At 51.1% G+C, this 18627-nt stretch overlaps 1 protein-coding gene, 1 long non-coding RNA gene and 1 pseudogene across 2 annotated transcripts in view; 1 reads left to right on the top strand and 2 right to left on the bottom strand.

The window, feature by feature from the left end:
* The window catches only part of LOC139603915 (zinc finger protein 239-like), a 169557-nt gene that overhangs the window by 134186 nt on the left and 16744 nt on the right, over positions 1-18627 (top strand). The window lies entirely within an intron of this gene.
* On the bottom strand, positions 785-10505 carry LOC139603888 (zinc finger protein 436-like; annotated as a pseudogene).
* Positions 8072-8619, bottom strand: LOC139603927 (uncharacterized). Its single transcript, XR_011683859.1, has 2 exons — positions 8364-8619; positions 8072-8333 (listed from the first exon to the last, which is right to left on the bottom strand). It is a non-coding gene; the product is annotated as an uncharacterized lncRNA (long non-coding RNA).

Genomic DNA, 18627 nt, shown 5'->3' on the forward strand with positions numbered 1-18627 from the left:
GGGAGGAACTGGGATGAATTGGGATCTTCCTCGTAGCAACTTGCATCAGTGGGAATGACTTAGAGTGAATGGGCTGATATTGGGAGGGACTGGGCTCATACTGGGAATGACCAGGGTCATACTGGGAGTGACTGGGCTCATACTGCGAGTGACCAGGCTCGTATTAGGAGTGACTGGGCTCATACTGAGAGTGCCGAGGAAACTGGGAGCACACGGGGGAATGAACTAGGCTCACACTGGGAGCAGCCTCTGCAGACCCCAGGACACCCAAAAACACCTCCCGGGGAGCCCCGATGTCCCCCCGAGGGCCATCTGCGGCTCGGCTTTGGAGCCCTGCAAGCTGCAAACATTCCCCCAAACAACCCCAGACCCAGGCACCCCCCGGGATATTTGGGCCGCGCTCCCCCTGCCCGGGCACTTGCAAAATGGGGGCCGATGCTCCCGGGGCTGTGGCACTTTCAGGGAGCGCCTGGGCCACGAGATTCTCCCTCTCCTTTTGTGCTGCGACCGCTTGGCCTCTTCTTCCCTCCCTCCTCCTCCTCCTCCCCCGTTCCCGAAGGCCGAACCGTGAGAAGAAAGGGGGCAGGGAAAGGGCAGGAACCGTGAGGGGAAAGGGGGCAGGGAAAGAGCGGGAACCGTGAGGGGAAAAGGGGCGGGGAAAGGGCGGGAACCGTGAGGGGAAATGGGCGGGCTCAGGCCAAGGGCGGCAACCCTGAGGGGACACTCTGGGAGGCGGCACTCTGCAAACCGAACTGCAACAGACTGAACATGAACGGGAAAGAAATCAGTAAGTCTGAGAGTTTTATTTGCCATCAAATACATCCCACACATCCAGCCCCACACAATCCCCAACCCACCGCTCCAAAATGGGATCCCACTTCTGCCTGTCTCCTCCCAAACCCATCTCAGCCTGGTGGCTGTGGAATCGAGTAGGTTTGGCGTCGAATTGAGGTTTTCTGAGGTGGGAATGAGCCCTTTTGGGGTAATATTGAGGTGTTTTCAGTGGGATTACGGTTGTTTTGTGGTGACAGATATAACCATCTTGTCTTTTGGCGTGCAAAGACATGGAGAAAAAAAAAAATTAAGGCCAAAGCAAAAAGAGTTCAGCCAGGTGTGTTCCCAACATGGATCACAGGGAATGTGAGTGACCAGGGCTGTGCCCAAAATGCCTCCTCCAGTGGGGGATGGAGCTGCAGCAGCGCACGAAGCTCTTCCCGTCCTCGGGGCACTCGCAGGGCTTCCCTTACCGGTGCCTCCGTTGGTGTTTGGTCAAGTGAGAGCTGCTGGAGAAGCTCTTCCCACACTGGGGACACTCGTAGGGCCTCTCCCCAGTGTGGATGCGCCGGTGGGTGATGAGGGTGCAGTTGCGCTTGAATCCCTTCCCGCAGTCAGGACATTGGAAGGGCCTCTCCTCTCTGTGAATCCAATAGTGCTGGAGGAGATGGGAGCTGGTCTGAAAACTCTTCCTGCATTTATCACACTCGTAGGGCCTCTCCCCTGTGTGGATGCGCCGGTGCTTGATGAGTGTGGAGTTGTGCCTGAATCCCTTCCCGCAGTCGGGGCATTGGAAGGGCCTCTCCTCTGTGTGACTCTGATAGTGCTGGAGGAGACGGGAGCTGGTCTGAAACCCCTTTCCACACTTGGAACACTCGTAGGGCCTCTCCCCAGTGTGGATCCGCTGGTGGCTGATCAGGCTGGAGCTCTTGCTGAAGCTCTTCCCACACTCCCCACACTCGTAGGGCCGTTCCCCAGTGTGGGTCCTCTGGTGCAGGATTAGGTGGGAGTTCCATCTGAAGCTCTTCCCACACTCCCCGCACTTGTGGGGCTTCTCCCCATCATGGAGCTGCTCATGGAGCACCAGCTCTGAGCTCTGGCTCCATCTCCGGCCGCCTTCCTGGCCCAGGCTGCCTCTTTCCCCCTCACATCCCCGCCATCTGCGTTTGCAGCCCCTCCTTGTGTGGCATCTCCGGGGCTTTTCCTCCCCGTTGGCTTCCTGCGCCATGGAGCCGCTCAAAACAGCCTCTTCCACCAGGTTCTGCTGTGGGCATTTGTCCTCCCTGCTCTCCATGCTCAGCTCCTGCTCTGGGCGAGGAAGGACAAGGACAGGATGGGATTTGCCTCCGTGCCACAGGCAAGGTCAAGGAGATCCCCCCAGGGCTGTGCTGCAGCTGGGGGCCGTGCTGGGCTGGGAGATGGAGGAGCACAGAGGAGGGGCACTCATCGCCAGCTCGCGGCTGTGCACACATCACAATCAGGACTGGACTGCTAGGAACGCGTCTTGAGCTGTTTTATTTTTCAGCATCAGTCTCATTTCTTGGTTATGACAATGGGAAGATGCCAGCAGCTCACATCCCAGGTAGCAGAAAAAAAACTTAATGTTAAAACTTACTTTAAAAGGTTTTTCACCAATCACACAAAGCAAAAGCATATTGACAGTGGTTCCATCCAAGCACTATTGGTTGGATGCTCCATGCTCCATTATTTCAAACACAATACCTATTTGTAAGCCTTAAAACACGATGAACAGAGCTCCATTATTAAGCTTGGAACTTCCTAATATCTTGCTATATATACTTTTCTGCAGGTTAGGGAGTTAGTCTAGATAAGCATTAAGGCACAGACCGTTGTTCTATTACTCCTTACTTTCTACTTCTTATATAATTTTTCTGCTGACCAATCTTATGGCTGCTGCAAATCTATAATCACAGTTCTACTGTCTCTGAGGCTTGTCTTTTGAAGCTTTCCCAAAACCCTCTAAATTTAAGCATTCCAGAGACACTGACTTCCTCCTCACCTGCTTCAGTGCCCTGGAGCATTTCCTCTTCCTCGAAGCCTCCCAGGGGTTGGCAATGGGAAATCCTGGTTTGGAGAAAACAAGGGATGAGTGAGATGAAGGACTACATTTTGTTCATCACGAAAAAGAGACCAGTGTGTTACAAGAGTTCTCTGCTGACTATTTCTGTACTACTTCATGAGATATGAGCTACAAGGATACCAGGGAAGGGGTTGCAGGAGCCCACACATAGTCCCACCCAGAAAATGGTACAAACAGATAACTAACAGAAATAACGACCAGGGAAAGGCTGGGGAAAGGGCAGGGGCAGATTAACACCCAGCAGGGAAACCTTTCCCGCTGACAAATGGTACAAGCAGATAACTCACAGAGATAACGACCAGGGAAAAGCTGGGGAAGGGGCAGGGGGAGATAAACAGTCTGCAAGGCAGGATATTTGCTTGCTGAAACTTGATAGGGCACATATTGCGTTAATCATAAGATTTTGGTAATTTTCCACGGAGAAGTCACCAAATAAAGACATAGGGTGAAGAAGACGCGGCTGAGGAAGACTCCGCAGCCTTTTATCACCGACCACCAGGAGACAGAAGGATGAACCCCTAGCAACAACCAGCACAGGCGCAGAGAACTCCGAGATAACATGGACTCCTGAAGGATGGAGAGGATAAAAGGACTGAATCAGAAACTAGTTGGTGCGGCAGTAGGTGGAGCTGAGACTCCCCTGTCGCCCAGCGCTGAGCCTTTGCTTGCGTAGTATAACTGCTTCAATAATTAATAAATTCTTTGATTGGAAATTGCTCGTTTTGAGTCAATTTTATAACAATTTGGTGCCGTGACTCGGATGAGAGTTTGGATCGGGTAGGATCTACCCAGAGTGGGGGGCGCCTCATCCAGTGCTTTCTGGGTGGCCCCTCTGGGAGAACCTCCGCCACTCTCACCGACGACCCTAAAATATATACTAGTAAGCAAACGGGACAAATTATACCGGTGAACCCCTTAATTATCTGTGCACGGAGTCCGGACGAAGACGCAGGACGCGTAAGTATAAAAGGGAATCCGTTCGGGCGGGGTTGGGATCCCGGAGTGTGGCGGTGGACAAGTGTGAATGAGAGGAGGGCCGGCAGCCGGACTCTCCAAGTGAGTGCGGACCCTTGAGTAGTGCGGTTCCCGCAGACCCGCGAGGGCTCGGGCCACGAAAAAGGGGAAGTGAAAGGAATTTGAGAGTGAAAGAAGGCACTCCGGATGAATGGGGCAGGGGAAAAGCAAGACCCCAACCCAAGGGAAACTCCCCCCCATTCCAAGGGACAATCCCCTAGGATTTATGCTTAGTAATTGGAAGCATTACCCAGGGACCGAGACTAAGGATAGGGCCAGAATGATACATCATTGTATGGAAGTATGGGGTGGGAAAGAGATTTCCAAAAAAAAAAAAAAAAAAAAAAAAAAAAAAAAAAAAAAAAAAAAAAAAAAAAGTTTTTTTGGCCCATGTTTGGATCATCTGAAGACTGGGTTCGACAGGACTTGAACCTATGGGTAAATTCTAAAGAGCCCTTCTCGCAAGAGGAGAGTGATTATGCCAAAATATCAAAATATGGGTAGCAAGACCCGAAGTGTATGTTTTCCAATTAAGAGAAGGGAAAGGGGATCCGGACAAAAAGGGGAAGAGGGACAATCATTTGGGCGACTTAATTATAGCACCGCCCCCATATGTCCCACCGCTAGCACCCAATGCCCCACCACCTCCACAACCACCTGCACCAAACAATGATGAAGAGGGTAACCAAGGGGAGGTTAACCAAACCGGTTACCAAGGCCCGATTACAAGGAGCCGCAGTAGGGTTGAGACGGGGCTATTCCCTCTACGGGAGATGCCTATGGGTGGACCACAGGCGGGTATAGGATTTATTACTGTCCCCTTGAGTTCGGCAGATGTACGAGACTTTAAGAAGGACATGGGACATTTATTAGAGGACCCTTTTGGGGTAGCCGAGAGGGTCGACCAGTTCTTAGGACCAAACATCTATACCTGGGAAGAAATGCAGTCCATTTTGGGCATTCTGTTCTCTACTGAAGAACGGAATATGATAAGAAGGGAAGGAATGCGTATTTGGGACACGCAGCATGTCCAAGGCCCGGCTGCGGACACTAAATGGCCCCTACAGAACCCCCATTGGGACCACCAAAATGCGGCACATAGATTACTGACTAAGATACATCAAAAAAAAAAAAAAAAAAACAAACAAACAACAACAACAAAAAAAAAACAACAACAACAAAAAAACACATTGGGGATCACAGGGACTGGTAGATTATTTTGCTGCAAAGTATGTGAGTGTGGGAATCTGGGACATTGCCAAACAAGTAACCAGAGGATGCCTAATTTGCTTACAAGTAAATAGGAAAAAAAAAAAAAAAAAAAAAAAAAAAAAAATTTTTTTTGAGAAAATTACCGGAGGGAGGCTGACCGCTAGCAAAAAGGCCTTTCTCCCACATTCAGATAGATTTCACCGAGCTCCCCAAAGTAGGGAGAACCAAATATTTATTGGTCTTGGTGGACCACCTAACACATTTTGTGGAAGCCTTCCCAACCGTAAGAGAAACAGCCAAAGTAGTTACGAAAATATTGATGGAAGAGATAATCCCGAGATATGGGGTCCCAGAAGTCATTGACTCAGATAGAGGGCCGCATTTTATTTCCCAAATTACCCAAAACTTAGCAACAGCTCTGGGCATACGGTGGGAACAACATGCCCCCTGGCATCCCCGGAGCTCTGGACAAGTTGAACGAATGAATGGAGAAATAAAAAAGCAATTGACCAAACTGGTAGCAGAAACCAATTTGACCTGGGTTAAATGTATTCCTCTAGCGTTGCTAAATATAAGAACAAGACCTAGAGCTGATTTAGGGGTATCACCCTTTGAAATGATGTATGGGATGCCGTATAACCTAGAAAATCCTAACGAACATCCTGTCATTAATGACACATGTACACAAAAATATTTGGTGGAATTGACAAAGTACAGAAAGGCATTATGGGAAAAAGGTATGTTAGCACAACGGCCTCCTTTAGATTTTATCTTACACCAGGTACAGCCAGGAGATTGGGTGCTTGTGAAAAAAAAAAAAAAAAAACCAAAAAAACAAAAAAAAAAAAAAAAAAAAAAAAACCAAAAAAAAAACAAACACAAAACTGTAAAGAAAACCCCTTGACTCCAAGGTGGGAAGGACCGTTCCAAGTACTCCTCAGCACAGAAGCAGCCATACGAACCGCTGAAAAAGGATGGACTCATGCTAGTCGCATAAAAGGACCGGTAAAACCCCCTCACAGCTGGGAGGTTTGCAGTCTCCCGGGAGAAACCAAATTAAAGCTGAAACGAACTGATAAATGATTTGGATAGTAATCTGGGTTGGAGATAACCATTATCTCCAAACCCAGCTAATAGGGAATCAGGAGGCTCTTGGATATTGCAAACTCTTAGAGGACGAGTTAAGAAAGCCCTACTTTAAGTCCCCGAGATTAGAACATAAAGGGCACCCATGGAAGGGGGAAAAAGCACAAAACAAAGATATAAGGTTAAAGTGTAACTGGTTAGATTGTGACTGTCACCCCCTTGTATGCTTTTCCTATAAATTGTGTCACGAACCTTGGTGGTCTCATTGTCGGAGTGGTAGAACACCTAGGGGAATTTGCATGCCGTGCTATGAGAAAGAGAGGAGACTAACTTCTGTCATTCTTAGTAGCAGAGTTGCTACGGGAGGAGGTAAAGCTTAGATCTGACGAGTGGTGGGAAACCTTTTCCAAAGGGGTAAATCCTGATCGGTTCTGCTACCACCCTAACGAACCGATCCCCTTTCTCCTGGACATCCTGGAAGTGGTGTGTCAGAAGAAGGACCCCAATTTGCGGCGTGACCTCTCATTAATAAAAGCTGATAACTGGGCCGCCAGTGCTAAAAAGTGGAAACGGGAGGTTTATCCGGCTCCTGAAGAATACCTCTGCTGCCGAGAAGATGATAAACCCCGAGGCTCGCAGCAACCGAGTCGTCGGGCGAGGCAGAGAGGTAATAACCAGTGGAGTCCGTCGGAAGCCTCGACCCCCATATGGGATGTCCAGGAAATGTTGGCTGTCCTGCCCCAGGATTGGTAACCCACCACTGGGGAAACCAAAGGTAAAATTTAACCTGAGCTCCGACAATGACAGCCCCAAATTACAAGCCTTAATTCTTTTCTGGTGCATTGTAACAAGTTCAGGGGCAGAAGGGTATTCACATCAACCCTTCAAATGGTCACTGATTAGATGGGAAGACCAGTATGTTATCCAGACCAAAATCACATCTGGCGCACCCAGCTTTTTATGTACTTTGTGTGATTTAATACCTGTAAATCCATGTTTAAATCAGTTTGGATATTATTTTTGTCCAAGCTCAAACCCAGGAAAAGGGTATTGTAACTATCCAGGACACTTTTACTGTGCTTATTGGGACTGTGTATCAGTAAGCTCCTTTGGGGGGGAACGAGGACGGGTTTATCAGAACTGGATGGGGTCCATACGGGTGTACACAGCCCACTTCCACATATACCCAGAAAGAAGGAGGGTTAGATGGAACATGCAATATGATTTACATTAATGTGACAAAACCACATGACCAAGTCTGGTTATTAGGGAAAATGTGGGGAGCCCGATTATGGGAACCAGGGACAGACAGAGGGGGGCACTTTATAATCCAAAAGACAACCGTGCCACACGACCCTGAACCAATTGGACCAAACCAGGCGATAGCTGGAGAACAAACGCTAGGAGAAAATAATGGAAATTAATCAGAAACAGCCCCAACCACTAGTCTTCCAGAAATGTATAAGCAAAACTTTACTAATTTGACCTGAGGACCTGAAAACCCGGGAGAAGGGGACTTGTGGAAAATATTACAGGCCACTTTCCTAGTCCTGAATGAGACCCATCCAAATCTAACTAAGGAATGTTGGCTGTGTTACACCGTAAACCCCCCGTTCTATGAAGCCATAGGGGTAACAGCAAAAAGCAGACGAGTAAATGGGACCAACCCAGCTAGGTGCCTATGGAAAAAGGAGGAGAAGAATCAAGAGGGATAACCTTGGCAAGGGTAACGGGGAGAGGAAGATGTATAGGACGAGTACCAGTGGAAAAACGACATCTATGTCAGGTTATGGGGAATCTGAGTGACCCTAAGAAACCTGCCAGCTGGATACTGCCAGCAGCAAATACTAAATGGGTCTGTAACACTCTCGGAGTCACCCCATGTATAAATATAGACCGATTTAATGAATCCAGTGACTTTTGTATTCAAGTATTGATAGTACCCAGAGTCCTTTACCACCCCGTAGAGTACGTTTATGAACAATATCAAAATATAGGACCCCACATAGTGAAACGGGAAATATTCACAACCTTCACTGTAGCAATGTTACTAGGAATAGGTGCAGCCGGGACAGGAACAGGAATAGCCTCACTCATACAGCAACACCGAGGATTCCAAGAACTAAGAGCCTCTGTAGATGAAGACCTCAGGAGGATCGAAACCTCCATCAAAGACCTCACAGAATCATTAGATTCCCTAGCAGAGGTAGCCTTACAAAATCGAAGGGGGTTAAATCTATTATTCCTGCAACAAGGAGGACTATGTGCTGCTTTAAGAGAAGAATGCTGCACATATGTAAACAAGAGCGGAATTATACGGGACTCAATGGCAAAACTACGGGAGGGGCTAGAAAGAAGACAAAGAGAAAGGGAAGAACACCAAAGCTGGTATGAATCTTGGTTTAACTATTCTCCTTGGCTTACAACTTTATTATCAACAATAGCGGGTCCACTACTTCTCTTACTATTGGGACTCACGTTTGGCCCTTGTATTTTTAATAAATTGATTAGCATTGTAAAAGGCAGATTAGAAGCTGCTCACCTTATGCTCATACGAGCAAAATACGAAACCTTGAAGATGGATGATCCAGAAGAATCTCTGGAGCTTAGCAAAAGGGAATTAGAGCGTTTTGATGAACAAAATTGAGTATCAAAACAAAGGGGGGATTGAGATGAAGGACTACATTTTGTTCATCACGAAAAAGAGACCAGTGTGTTACAAGAGTTCTCTGCTGACTATTTCTGTACTACTTCATGAGATATGAGCTACAAGGATACCAGGGAAGGGGTTGCAGGAGCCCACACATAGTCCCACCCAGAAAATGGTACAAACAGATAACTAACAGAAATAACGACCAGGGAAAGGTTGGGGAAAGGGCAGGGGCAGATTAACACCCAGCAGGGAAACCTTTCCCGCTGACAAATGGTACAAGCAGATAACTCACAGAGATAACGACCAGGGAAAAGCTGGGGAAGGGGCAGGGGGAGATAAACAGTCTGCAAGGCAGGATATTTGCTTGCTGAAACTTGATAGGGCACATATTGCGTTAATCATAAGATTTTGGTAATTTTCCACGGAGAAGTCACCAAATAAAGACATAGGGTGAAGAAGACGCGGCTGAGGAAGACTCCGCAGCCTTTTATCACCGACCACCAGGAGACAGAAGGATGAACCCCTAGCAACAACCAGCACAGGCGCAGAGAACTCCGAGATAACATGGACTCCTGAAGGATGGAGAGGATAAAAGGACTGAATCAGAAACTAGTTGGTGCGGCAGTAGGTGGAGCTGAGACTCCCCTGTCGCCCAGCGCTGAGCCTTTGCTTGCGTAGTATAACTGCTTCAATAATTAATAAATTCTTTGATTGGAAATTGCTCGTTTTGAGTCAATTTTATAACAATGAGCACATTGAGTTTCAATGTCCCTCTGCCCAAGTCCATCTCTACAAGTCACCAGCCATCTGGGCTCCAGAAAAACCTCCCAAACACCAAGATTCAGCCCTGAAAAAGCCTCCCAGGGGTTCCCCGTCCCTGGTCCCTCCCCTCTGGTGTTCAGGGGTTCCCCCCTGTCCCAGCTGCTGCGGTCACGCTTGGATTGGGGGTCCCCCCTTCTCCTGGGTGCCTGCCCTGCCCAGGCTGCTGGCAGTCCCAGCAATGCCAAAAGCTCCCCTCTCTTGGCCCTCCCCATTTCGGGATGCCGGGGCTGTTTGGGCTCCCGGGCTCCCTTCTCCCCTCATTCTCTGCTCTGCGCTGCAGCGGCTCCAAGGAGTCCCCCCTGCCCCTCTCCAGGCTCTCGAGGCTCCCGCCAATGGCGGCGCTCCCCCCTCTCTGGGCTCCCCACTTTGGCCTCCTGGGGGACACAGGGCTCTGCTCCTCCAGGCTGCCTCTGCCGGCAGCCGCCACCGCCACCCCCCCGATGTCCCCCGAGGGGCCTTTTCCGCTCAGCCTTGGACTTCTTCATTCTCCAAACATCCCCCCAAAAACCCAACCCAGGGACCCCCCGGGATATCCGGGAGGGGCTCCCCCTCCCCGCTGACCTGCGCCATGGGGGGTGGGGGGGCGATGATCCCACAGGTGGGGGCTGCGAATTCAGGCAGGGCTGGAACGCATGGTTCCCTCAGCTCAGCCTTGATCCGCCCTTGTCCTTCCTCTTCCTCCCGCTCCTCCTTCTTCCATCCCCCCTCCCGCTCCTCTCTGTTATCCCCACCGCCTTCTCATCTTCCATCCCTCCCCTTCCATCCCTTCTCCTCCTCCTCCTCCTCCCCCCTAACCCCACCTCCTTCTCCTCCTTCCATCACTGCTCTCTCTCCACCTCCATCCCCCCCCTTCCATCCCTCCTCCCTTTTCTCCTCCCCCCTAACCCCGCCTCCTCTTCCCCCTCCGTCCCTACCCTTCCCTCCCTCCTCCTCCTCCCCCAGCAGCAGCCACACCCTCGGTGCCCCGTTCCCGCAGCCATCGCAGCCCGCGGCAGGAGCGGCGATGGAGCCGGGCCAGGTCGGCATGGGCAGCGCGGGGCTCTCGGCTGCTCCCAGCCGCTGCGGGCGGGGGGAACCCGGCCCGGGCCAAAGGAGAGGCAAACTGGGCAAACTGGGGGCTGCACATCCAAACTGGGCCTTGCTGGGGACCCTGCCTGGCCACAGCCAGCCCATGGGGCTCCTCTCGGCACATCCGCCAGGGGGGAACGCACACAGGCCTGGGGGATCCCAGCAGTGGCAGCACTGCCAGGGACTGGGCTGCACTGGGATCGTACTGGGAGTGACTGGGGCTGTGCTGGCTTTGTACTGACATCATGCTGGGATTGTACTGGGACTCTACTGGGTTTGTACCGCCATTATATTGGGATCATACTGCTGTATCAGGGCAGACTGTGATTGCACCTAGGGACACTGGGATCATACTGGGATCATACTGGGAGTCAGTAGGAGCCTGTGGGGGGCACTTGAGACCATGTTAGGGACAAATGGGATTTACTGGGATGGTGCTGAGTGTTCCTGGGAGTCGCTGTGAGGAACTGGGGACATGCTAGGAGCAACTGGGAGGAACTGGAACTGAATGGGTGCATGCTGGGGGTGATTGGAAACTGCTGGGATTATACTGGGATGAACTGGGACCATGCTGGAGGTGACTGGGATCATTCTGGCAGTGAGTGCCACTACACTGAGGCTGACTGGGAGTGCTTGGGAGCAAATGGGATCATACTGGATGAACTGGAAAGATGCTGGAGGGAACTGGGCTACACTGGGAGATACTGGGGGAGACTTGAAGGAAAGTCAGCGTGAAAGAGAGCAACTGGAACCATGTGGAGCAAAACTGGTTTATTCTGGCAGTAACTGGGAGCACACTGGGGCCATATTTGGATCATACTGGGAGGGACTGGACTAATACTGGGAGGATCTGAGAGTGACTGGGAGCACACCCTGCACATCATCCCCCATACTGGGCCTGACTGGGAGCAACTGGGAGCACACTGGCAGCAAATGGCATCATACTGGGACTGACTGGGCTGATCTAGGAAGCAACTGGAACCACGCTGGAGGCAGCTGGGACCATACTGGGAGAGACTGGAAGCAACTGGGATTATACTGGGACCACACTGGGAAGGCTGGTGTGTGACTGGGATCAAACTGGAGCTTACTGGGATCATATTGGGGTTGAAAGGGAGCGACTGGGATCACACTTTGGGCTACTGGGAGCAGCTGAGGGAAACTGGGATGATGCTGCAAGCAAACTGGAGTAGCTGGGAAGGACTGGATGTCTGCTGGGGGCAACTGGGATCTACTGGGCATGACTGGGGGATCATACAGGGATGACTGACACCTTACTGGGGCCACTGGCAGTGCCTGGAAATGACTACAGACATGCTGGGGGCAACTGGGATATACTGGGAGTGTCTGGAACCATCCTGGGGGGACTGGAACCACACTGGGAACAACTGGGACCGTGCTGGGGGCAACTGGGAGTGAGTGGGACCAAGCTGGGAGGGACTGGGATCATATGGGGAGGGACTGGGACTAGAGCAGGGGCAACTGGGTCCAACTGGGACCATCCTGGGAGTGTCTGTAACCATAGGGGAGTGATGGAAGCACACTGGGAACAGCTGGGCCCATGCTGGGAGCAACTGGGATCACACTGGGGGCACTGGCATCAGACTGGGAGTGACTGGGAGCAACTGGGATTAGACTGCAAGGGACTGGGATCATACTGGGAGTGGCTACACTCATACTGGCATTATACTGGCTGTGAATGGAACCTGACTGGGGCTTCCTGGGAGCTACTGGGCCCATGTTGGGAGGAAAATGTGACACACTGGGAGCAACTGGGATCGGCTGGAAGGTTCTGGAACCATGCTGAGAGGACTGAGACTACAACTGGGGCAACTGGGGTCATACTGGGAGCAACTGGGGCCACCCTTTGAGCAACAGATGGAAACTGGGATGATGCTAGAGGAAACTGGGAGGAACTGGGAAAGACTGGGATCATTCTGAGGTAACTGAAACATACTGGGAGTGTCTGTAACCATCCTGGGGGCACTGGAACCACACTGGGAACAGCTGGGATCATGCTGGGAGCAACTGGGACGATGCTGGGGGAAACTGAATCTACCCTGGAGGCAACTGGGCATGACTGGGACCCTGCTGGGAGGGACTGGGACTATTCTTGGGGCAACTGGGATCATCATGGGAGGAACTGGGAACATCTGGAATTATGCTGGGAGCAACTGGGATCACACTGGGATCCCAGTGAGAGCAGCTGAGTCCATGCTGGGTTACACTGGGATCTCATTGAGAGCAACTGGAATCACACTGGGATTGACTGGGAGTGGCTGGTTTTGTGGATTTTGGGGGGTTTGGATTTTGGGGGATTTTCTTGGCATTTTGAAGGGGAGTTTTTCTGGGGAGGTTTGGGGGTTTATTGAAATTTTTTTGTGGCTTTTTTTGGAATTTTGGGGGTTTTACTGGAATTTGGTTGGGATTTTTTGGGATTCTCAGAAATTCCTGGGGTTTTTTTGGGATTTTTAGGAGATTTTGGGGCATTTTATTGGAATTGTGGTGGCATTCAGAGGTATTCATTGCGGTTTTTGGGTTTTTTTGGTGATATTTGGTGGGATTTGGGGGGTTTTGTGGGGTTTTTTGGGTGTTGCCAGGATTTCTTTGGATCTTGGGGGAGATTTTGTGGGACTTTTGATGGTTTTGGGGACATTTTTGGGGATTTGAGAAGTTTAATCAGGATTTTTGGGGTTATTGGGATTTCAAAGGATTTTGTGGGTTTTATTGGGATTCTAGGGTGTTCTAATGCGATTTTCTGGTTTTTATTGGGACTTTCGGGGCTTTTAAGGAGATTTTGGTGCCTCTCAGCCCTTCCCCACACCCAGGGAATGCCCACCTAAAATTCCACTAAAACCCCACAAAATCCCCAAAAATTACAAGAAAACCCTCAAAAACCTCAGAGGATCTCCAAAAATCCCAGTGGAACTCACCAAAATTTAAAAAAACTCCCAAAATTTTCAATAAATCCCCCCCAAAAATCCCCCACCTAAACCCCAACAAAACACCCAAAGTCCAAAAACCCCCCAAATCAACAAAACCCCCCAAAATCACATAACCATCCCAAAACCCAATAATTCTCCCCAAAAACCCCAATGATTCCCCCCAAACTCCCAACAAAATCCCCCAAAGCCCGGAAGAGCCACCCTGAAAATCCCCAAAAACCCTCTCAAAACCCCAAACTCCCCACAAATCCCCCCAGACTCAGTGGGGCCGTCCTGGATCAGGGGGCACCGGCCGGTGGAACAGGAGCCACTTCAGGGGGCCCTGGGAGCTTTTTGGGGAGGGGGCACCATGGGAGACCCCCCAAAAACGGGGTGGGGGGGGAACCTCTGCTGTGCCCCCTCCCCCCGAAACCCCCAGAATCCGGTTCAGGGTGGGCCTGGGAGCCCCGGCACCCCCAAATCTCCCCCGGGACCCCTCCAGGAACGCCAAACCCCCCAGAGCCCCCCAGTGTTGGCCCAGAACCACCCTGGACCCCAAAAACCTCCCCAGGACTCTCAGACCCCTCCACTTCCCCTCAAAATTCACCCCAGACCCACTTGAGACCCCCCAAATCCATCAGGCTGCCACAAATCCCCCTCAGACCCCTCAATTCCCCCCAAACCCTATGAAATCCTCTCAGACTCCCCGAAATTCCCCAGCTCAGAACCGCCCAGATCCACTCACAACCCCCCAGTTTCTCTCGCAATCCCCCAAAATCCCCTCAGACCCTCCCAATTCCCCTCAGATCCCCCTAAACCCACCTGAGAACACTCCAGACACTCTCAAGCTCCCCCCAAAGCTCCCTCCGACCCCCTAACCCCTAATTCCCCTCAAACCCACAGCACAGCCCCCTATTTTCAGTCAATGCCCCCAGAAATCCCCAATTTCCCCTCAGACCCACCCCAAACCCCCCCAGTTTCCCCCTGGCCCCACCGCAGCTCCTTCTCAGCCGCTCTCCCCTCACAACCTCCCGCCTCCGCCGCGTGCTCCGGCTCCCAGCCAATAGCGGCGCGCCCTGCCCAGCCGACCAATCATCGCGCTGCATTCCACAAACCAACGAATCACCGTGCGTCTCTCCTCAATAACGCCCGCCTCCCCCGCGCCGCCCCAGCCAATCAGAGGCGAGCCGGAAGTGGCGCCCCCTCCCCTGCCGGTCCCGGGCCCCCCCGGTCTCGGGCGGGTCCTGCGGGAGGCGCTGGGAGGGGCGGGAGCGCTCCGGCAGCTGCTGAGGCGGAGGGGAGCGGGAGGGGCCCGAGAGGGGATCGGGGGAGGGTCTGGGGGGGCTTTGGGGAGGGTTCCGGGGGCTCTGGGGGGCGTCTGGGGAGGGGCCTTGGAGGGGTGTTAGGGGGTCTGCGGTGGGTTCGCACAGGGCTTTGGGGAGGGCTCTGGGGGGTCCTGGAAGGCTCCTGGGTGGGGTCTTGAGAAGGAACAAGGGGGGCCTTGGGGAGGGGTCTGGGGAAGAGTCTGGGGGTGTCTCAGCGGCCATCCTGGGCTGGGCCCCATTGGCGTCTGGGGACTCTCAGGGGGGTCCTGGGCCAACCCTGGGGGGCTCTGGGGAGTTTGAGGTTCCTGGAGGGGTCCCAGGGGAGATTTGGGGGTTCCGGGGGCTCCCAGGCCCACCCTGAACTGGGGTCTGGGGGTTTCGTGGGGAGGAGGCACAGCAGGGGTTCCCCCCCCCCCCCCCCTGTTTTTGGGGGGTCTCCCATGGTGCCCCCTCCCCAAAAAGCTCCCAGGGCCCCCAGAAGTAGCTCCTGTTCCACCGGCCGGCGCCCCCTGATCCAGGCTGGCACCACTGAGTCTGGGGGGATTTTGGGGCGCGATTTTGGGGCATTATGGGTTTTGAGAGGTGTTTTGGGGATTTTAGGGCAGCTTTTCTGCGCTTTGGGAGATTTTATTGGGAGTTTAGGGGGAATTATTGGGGGTTTTGGGGAGAATTATTGGTTTTTGGGGGGGGGGGTTGTGGATTTTGGGGGATTTTATTGGTGTTGTGGGGGTTTCTTGGAGGGGATTTATTGAAAAATTTTGAAAGTTTTTTAAAATTTTGGTGGGTTCCACTGGGATTTTTTGGGATTCTCTGGGCTTTTGGAGGGTTTTTTTGGTATTTTTGGGGAGTTTTGGGGGTTTTTAGTAGAATGCTGGGGAGGCTTTGGGCTTGTCCCCGAGTGTGTGAAAAGGGCTGAGAGGCACCAAAATCTCCTTAAAATCTCCAAAAGCTCCAATAAAACCCACAAAATCCCAATTAAATCTCATAAAATCCCATTAGAACAGCCTAGAATCCCAGTCAAAGCCCACAAAGTCTACTGAAGTCCCAACAAACCCCCAAAATCCTAATTAAACCAAAAATGTCCCCAAAACCATAGAAAGTCCCACTAGTCTCCCCCCGTCCCCCCGAGACCCAAAGAAATCCTGGCAACATCCAAAAAAAGCCCCACATAAACCTTCCAAACTCCTACCAAACAAAACCCCAAAAATTCCTTTAAAAACTTGAACCTCCAAAGAATCCCACTAAATGTTCCACAATTCCAATAAACCCCCCCCAAATCCCCCAAAAATCCCAATAATACCCCTCAAAATTCCAGAGAATCCCAAAAAACCCTCACAAAATCCTTATAAAACCCCCTGAAATTAAAAAAAAAACCACCTTAAGATTTCAATAAATCTCCATAAAACCCCAGAAAAACAACCCCCAACGCACCAATAAAACCCCCCAAAACCCACAAAGCCCCCCAAAATTCCCCAAGTCCCCCAAACCCAATCCTTCTCTCGGAAAACCCCAATAATCGCCCCTGAACTCCCCACAAACTCCCGCAGCCCAAGAAAGCCCCAAATGCCCCAGCCCTGCCCGGCCCTCCCTGGTCCCTCCCAGTCCCGCCCAGGCCCATCCGGGGCCGCGGCCAAAACTCCCCGGAGCGAGCGCGGAGGGCCCGGAGCGAGCCTGGAGCCCATCCCGGGCTCGGCCTCAGGCTCGGCCCCTCGGGGGCATTTTGGGCCAACCTGGGCAGGGTTAGGGTGGGCTCGGAGCCCGTGCGGGCATTCCCAGCCTTGCCGGGTGGATTTTAGGCCCCTTTGGCTGACTCGAGGCCGAATCTATCGGGGTTTAGGCCAGTTTTGATAATTTAAGAATAAACTGGACAGTTTTACAATGGATTTTGGATCTCCTTGGCTGATTTCAGGCCTCTTTGGATAATTTCAGTTTGAGCCAAGCCCTCTAAGGGTGATTCTATGTTCCATTGTGAGCATTTTAAGCCAGTCTGGGTGATTTTAGGTCTCTGTGGCTGATTTTACGTGCAAGCAGTTGAGTTTTAGGGTGGATTTTGTTATAAATAAGAAGCTTGACTAGGCCAATATTCCAGCAGCAATCAATTTATTAATTAATATGGTCAAGTATGAGCAATACAGCGCTGGGTACAGTGGGGGAAATTTTCCCTCCAACTGCACACCGAGAGTTGAGGCTGACAGGTATTTATAGGGGTACTCATCAGCTTTCTCAGCAGTTTCTATTGCCAATTGTTCCTCACCAGCAGTGTCTATTGCCAATTTTCCCATCACAATTCTATACACTATTGTGATGTAGTTTTTCTCAGGATGTGTCCCAGAAAAAGGAGCATCCCAGGTGGTGGTGGTGGTGGTGGTGGTCCAGTTTCCGAAAGAAGGAAGGAGCATCCCAGATGGTGAGGTCCAGTTGTCCAGATGTGGGGCCAACTTTTAATTGCAAGGACTTTAAATCTCATAGCAGTGATGTCCAGCTTCCCTTGGTCAAACCTGTTAGTCCTTGAGTTGATGTCCATCTTCCTTTCTCAAGCTGCATGTTTCCTTTTTGTATATTCTAAAGCTATAGTTTCAAAAGATCCTTACTACAAGCAATATTCTAAAATTATACTTCCAAAGGTTATTCTTGCAAAACTCTTTAAGGCTTACAAGCAGAAAGTTCCTGTCAAAAAGCAACATCCTTAAAGCTTTAATTCAAATGCTCCTAAATCAACTTAAGACTTATAAAGGTTAATTGCAAACAAAGGATAGGTTCAAAGGCCTTCTTCCATGCTTTATTATTCTCAGTTATTATTAGAATTTGTCTTTATGACTGTCCCATGGTCGGTTTCCACACACATTAGAATCACAAATGCACACATTGCCTGTAGGTACCTGCCCCGAAACACAGCTTTGTGTTTCACATGTGGCTGCTGGGCTGGGCTCCAGAGGGGAATGGCCTTGCAGCAGAAAGTGCCCAGAGAGCCCAGAGCCAAAGCGTCTCTGCCCTGCAGGCGCTGCTGCTCCGTGCATGGAAACATCTCCAGGGCTGGAGTGGGCTGAGGGCTGCTCCTCATCCCACCCAAAAGAAGCCGAGGGTTGGATATGATTGCAGAATTTCTCTCAAGCTGAGCCTGGCAGGGGCTTCTTTACAGGGAGCAGCTGCTACAATAAATACCCTGATGCCTCCCCAGGCTCTGTGTGTTTCAACACTCTTGGCCTTTCTTGATGCTTCTCAAATGAAAGGAAATTCCTGGGGCAGCAGCAGCAGGATTGACCTCTCCCCATAAAATGCTGTTACATCCCTTGGTTTTCCAGCCCATCCAGCTCTTACAGTGGCGATCCTGGCATGTGTCCAAACCCGGAAGATGTTCATATCCCAAAAGGGTGACACAGGGTTTTTCCTGTTGTTGTTAAGACCTGGAAGACTTTGAGGTTTACAAATAGAAGGGGGAGCAATTGCAAGGTGCTGTTCTGTATTTATAGTGGTCTTTTAATGAGTACTAAAATTACAGATGGACCATGATAGGAAAATAACCTGCTGCAGGAAAAACTCAGGATACCTGGTTATTCTCAATATCTGCTGCTGTCATTTAGTAGGGAAAGACGGACAACAAACCACGTCTGAATAACAACAGATTAATGTGCTCTCTCCCTGAGTCTG

This window comes from Agelaius tricolor, unplaced genomic scaffold, assembly GCF_023055355.1.
Source record: "Agelaius tricolor isolate 1412-34295 unplaced genomic scaffold, bAgeTri1.0.p SCAF_42, whole genome shotgun sequence".
NCBI classification, from domain to species: Eukaryota; Metazoa; Chordata; class Aves; order Passeriformes; family Icteridae; genus Agelaius; species Agelaius tricolor.